Source organism: Watersipora subatra, chromosome 3 (genome assembly GCF_963576615.1).
Source record: "Watersipora subatra chromosome 3, tzWatSuba1.1, whole genome shotgun sequence".
NCBI classification, from domain to species: Eukaryota; Metazoa; Bryozoa; class Gymnolaemata; order Cheilostomatida; family Watersiporidae; genus Watersipora; species Watersipora subatra.
Window position 1 is genome coordinate 42,936,468 of NC_088710.1, and position 6,000 is coordinate 42,942,467.

Here is a 6,000-nt window from a genome sequence, read left to right on the forward strand (position 1 = left end):
CTAGTCAATAGCAGCATGTCCCACTAGTCAATACCAGCATGTCCCACTTGTCAATAACAGCATGTCCTACTAGTCAATAGCAGCATGTTCCACTAGTCAATAACAGCATGTCCTACTAGTCAATAACAGCATTTTCCACTAGTCAATAGCAGCATGTCCCACTAGTCAATAGCAGCATGTCCCACTAGTCAATAACAGCATGTCCCACTAGTCAATAGCAGCATGTTCCACTAGTCAATAGCCGCATGTCCTACTAGTCAATAACAGCTTGTCCTACTAGACCATAACAGCATGTCCTACTAGTCAATAACAGCATGTTCCACTAGTCATTAACAGCATGTCCTACTAGTCAATAGCAGCATGTTCCACTAGTCAATAACAGCATATCCTACTAGTCAATAACAGCATATTCAACTAGTCAATAACAGCATGTCCTACTAGTCAATAACAGCATGTCTTACTAGTCAATAACAGCATGTCTTACTAGTCAATAGCAGCATGTTCCACTAATCAATAGCAGCATGTCCCACTAGTCAATAGCAGCATGTCCCACTAGTCAATAGCAGCATGCCTTACTTGTCAATAACAGCATGTCCTACTTGTCAATAACAGCATGTTCCACTAGTCAATAGCAGCATGTTCCACTAGTCAATAGCAGCATGTCCTACTAGTCAATAACAGCATGTCCTACTAGTCAATAACAGCGTGTCCTACTAGTCAATAACAGCATGTTCCACTAGTCAATAACAGCATGTTCCACTAGTCAATAGCAGCATGTTCCAATAGTCAATAGCAGCATGTCCTACGAGTCAATAACAGCATGTCCCACTAGTCAATAGCAGCATGTTCCACTAGTCAATAACATCATGTCCTACTAGTCAATAGCAGCATGTCTTACTAGTCAATAGCAGTATGTCCTACTAGTCAATAACAGCATGTCCTACTAGTCAATAACAGCGTGTCCCACTAGTCAACAGCAGCATGTCCCACTAGTCAATAGCAGCATGTCCCACTAGTCAATAGCAGCATGTCCCACTAGTCAATAGCAGCATGTCCCACTAGTCAATAACAGCATGTCCCACTAGTCAATAGCAGCATGTTCCACTAGTCAATAGCAGCATGTCCTACTAGACAATAACAGCATGTCTTTCTAGTCAATAACAGCATGTTCCACTAGTCAATAGCAGTATGTCCTACTAGTCAATAACAGCATGTCCTACTAGTCAATAACAGCGTGTCCCACTAGTCAACAGCAGCATATTCCACTAGTCAACAGCAGCATGTTCCACTAGTCAATAGCAGCATGTCTCACTAGTCAATAGCAGCATGTTCCACTAGTCAATAGCAGCATGTCCTACTAGTCAATAACAGCATGTCCTTCTAGTCAATAACAGCATGTTCCACCAGTCAATAGCAGTATGTCCTACTAGTCAATAACAGCATGTCCTACTAGTCAATAACAGCATGTCCCACTAGTCAATAGCAGCATATTCAACTAGTCAACAGCAGCATGTTCCTCTAGTCAATAGCAGCACGTCCCACTAGTCAATAGCAGCATGTCCCACTAGCCAATAGCAGCATGTCCCACAAGTCAATAACAGCATGTCCCACTAGTCAATAGCAGCATGTCTCACTAGTCAATAACAGCGTGTCCCACTAGTCAACAGCAGCATATTCCACTAGTCAACAGCAGCATGTTCCACTAGTCAATAGCAGCATGTTCCACTAGTCGATAGCAGCATGTCCTAATAGTCAATAACAGCATGTCCTTCTAGTCAATAACAGCATGTTCCACTAATCAATAGCAGTATGTCCTACTAGTCAAAAACAGCATGTCCTACTAGTCAATAATTGCGTGTCCCACTAGTCAACAGCAGCATGTTCCACTAGTCAATAGCAGCATGTCCCACTAGTCAATAACAGCATGTCCCACTAGTCAATAGCAGCATGTTCCACTAGTCAATAGCAGCATGTCCTACTAGTCAATAACAGCATGTCCTACTAGTCAATAACAGCATGTCCTTCTAGTCAATAACAGCATGTTCCACTAGTCAATAAGAGCATGTTCCACTAGTCAATAAGAGCATGTTCCACTAGTCAATAACAGCATGTCCTACTATTCAATAACAGCATGTCCTACTAGTGAATAACAGCATGTCTTACTAGTCAATAGCAGCATGTTCCACTAATCAATAGCAGCATGTCCCACTAGTCAATAGCAGCATGTCCCACTAGTCAATAGCAGCATGTCTTACTAGTCAATAACAGCATGTCCTACTAGTCAATAACAGCATGTTCCGCTAGTCAATAGCAGCATGTCCCACTAGTTAATAACAGCATGTCCCACTAGTCAATAGCAGCATGTTCCACTAGTCAATAGCAGCATGTCCTACTAGTCAATAACAGCATGTCCTACTAGTCAATAACAGCATGTCCTTCTAGTCAATAACAGCATGTTCCACTAGTCAATAAGAGCATGTTCCACTAGTCAATAAGAGCATGTTCCACTAGTCAATAACAGCATGTCCTACTATTCAATAACAGCATGTCCTACTAGTCAATAACAGCATGTCTTACTAGTCAATAGCAGCATGTTCCACTAATCAATAGCAGCATGTCCCACTAGTCAATAGCAGCATGTCCCACTAGTCAATAGCAGCATGTCTTACTAGTCAATAACAGCATGTCCTACTAGTCAATAACAGCATGTCCTTCTAGTCAATAACAGCATGTTCCACTAGTCAATAAGAGCATGTTCCACTAGTCAATAAGAGCATGTTCCACTAGTCAATAACAGCATGTCCTACTATTCAATAACAGCATGTCCTACTAGTCAATAGCAGCATGTCCCACTAGTCAATAGCAGCATGTCCCACTAGTCAATAGCAGCATGTCCCACTAGTCAATAACAGCATGTCCCACTAGTCAATAACAGCATGTCCTACTAGTCAATAACAGCATGTCCTACTAGTCAATAACAGCATGTGCTTCTAGTCAATAACAGCATGTCCCACTAGTCAATAGCAGCATGTCCCACTAGTCAATAACAGCATGTTCCATTAATCAATAGCAGCATGTCCCACTAGTCAATAGCAGCATGTCCTACTAGTCAATAACAGCATGTTCCACTAGTCAATAACAGCATGTCCTACTAGTCAATAACAGCATGTCACACTAGTCAATAACAGCATGTCCTACTAGTCAATAACAGCATGTCCTACTAGTCAATAGCAGCATGTCCTACTAGTCAATAGCAGCATGTCCTACTGGTCAATAACAGCATGTCCTACTAGACAATAACAGCATGTCCTACTAGTCAATAACAGTATGTTCCACTAGTCAATAACAGCATGTCCTACTAGTCAATAAGAGCATGTTTCACTAGTCAATAACAGCATGTCCCACTAGTCAATAACAGCATGTCCCACTAGTCAATAGCAGCATGTCCCACTAGTCAAAAGCAGCATGTCCCACTAGTCAATAGCAGCATGTCCCACTAGTCAATAGCAGCATGTCCCACTAGTCAAAAACAGCATGTCCCACTAGTCAATAGCAGCATGTTCCACTAGTCAATAGCAGCATGTCCTACTAGTCAATAACAGCATGTCCTTCTAGTCAATAACAGCATGTTCCACTAGTCAATAGCAGTATGTCCTACTAGTCAATAACAGCATGTCCTACTAGTCAATAACAGCGTGTCCCACTAGTCAACAGCAGCATATTCCACTAGTCAACAGCAGCATGTTCCACTAGTCAATAGCAGCATGTCCTACTAGTCAATAACAGCATGTCCTTCTAGTCAATAACAGCATGTTCCACTAGTCAATAGCAGCATGTTCTAGTAGTCAATAGCAGCATGTCCTACTAGTCAATAGCAGCATGTTCTACTAGTCAATAGCAGCATGTTCCACTAGTCAATAACAGCATGTCCCATTAGTCAATAGCAGCATGTTCCACTAGTCAATAGCAGCATGTCCCACTTCTCAATAGCATCAGTCCCACTAGTCAATAGCAGCATGTCCTACTAGTCAATAACAGCATGTCCTACTAGTCAATAACAGCATGTCCTACTAGTCAATAACAGCATGTTCCACTAGTCAATAACAACATGTCCTACGAGTCAATAACAGCATGTCCCACTAGTCAATAGCAGCATGTTCCACTAGTCAATAACAGCATGTCCTACTAGTCAATAACAGCATGTCCTACTAGTCAATAGCAGCATGTTCCACTAGTCAATAACAGCATGTCCTACTAGTCAATAACAGCATTTTCCACTAGTCAATAGCAGCATGTCCCACTAGTCAATAGCAGCATGTCCCACTAGTCAATAACAGCATGTCCCACTAGTCAATAGCAGCATGTTCCACTAGTCAATAGCAGCATGTTCTACTAGTCAATAACAGCTTGTCCTACCAGACCATAACAGCATGTCCTACTAGTCAATAACAGCATGTTCCACTAGTCATTAACAGCATGTCCTACTAGTCAATAGCAGCATGTTTCGCTAGTCAATAACAGCATGTCCTACTAGTCAATAACAGCATGTCTTACTAGTCAATAGCATCATGTTCCACTAATCAATAGCAGCATGTCCCACTAGTCAATAGCAGCATGTCCCACTAGTCAATATCAGCATGTCTTACTAGTCAATAACAGCATGTCCTACTAGTCCATAACAGCATGTTCCACTAGTCAATAACAGCATGTCCTACTAGTCAATAGCAACATGTCTCACTAGTCAATAGCAGCATGTCCCACTAGTCAATAGCAGCATGTCCCACTAGTCAATAACAGCATGTCCCACTAGTCAATAACAGCATGTCCTACTAGTCAATAACAGCATGTTCCACTAGTCAATAGCATCATGTCCCACTAGTCAATAACAGCATGTCCCACTAGTCAATAGCAGCATGTCCCACTAGTCAATAGCAGCATGTCCCACTAGTCAATAGTAGCATGTCCCACTAGTCAATAGCAGCATTTCCCACTAGTCAATAGCATCATGTCCCACTAGTCAATAACAGCGTGTCCCACTAGTCAATATCAGCATGTTCCACTAGTCAATAGCAGCATGTCCTACTAGTCAATAACAGCATGTCCTACTAGTCAATAACAGCATGTTCCACTAGTCAATATCAGCATGTCCTACTAGTCAATAACAGCATGTTCCACTAGTCAATAGCAGCATGTCCCACTAGTCAATACCAGCATGTCCCACTTGTCAATAACAGCATGTCCTACTAGTCAATAGCAGCATGTTCCACTAGTCAATAACAGCATGTCCTACTAGTCAATAGCAACATGTCTCACTAGTCAATAGCAGCATGTCCCACTAGTCAATAGCAGCATGTCCCACTAGTCAATAACAGCATGTCCCACTAGTCAATAACAGCGTGTCCTACTACTCAATAACAGCATGTTCCACTAGTCAATAACAACATGTCCTACGAGTCAATAACAGCATGTCCCACTAGTCAATAGCAGCATGTTCCACTAGTCAATAACAGCATGTCCTACTAGTCAATAACAGCATGTCCTACTAGTCAATAGCAGCATGTTCCACTAGTCAATTGCAGCATGTCCTACTAGTCAATAACAGCATGTCCTTCTAGTCAATAACAGCATGTTCCACCAGTCAATAGCAGTATGTCCTACTAGTCAATAACAGCATGTCGTACTAGTCAATAACAGCATGTCCCACTAGTCAATAGCAGCATGTCCCACTAGTCAATAACAGCATGTCCCACTAGTCAATAGCAGCATGTCCCACTAGTCAATAGCAGCATGTTCCACTAGTCAATAGCAGCATGTCCCACTAGTCAATAGCAGCATGTCCCACTAGTCAATAGCATCATGTCCCACTAGTCAATAGCAGCATGTTCCACTAGTCAATAGCAGCATGTCCTACTAGTCAATAACAACATGTCCGACTAGTCAATTACAGCATGTTCCACTAGTCAATAACAGCATGTCCTACTAGTCAATAACAGCATGTTC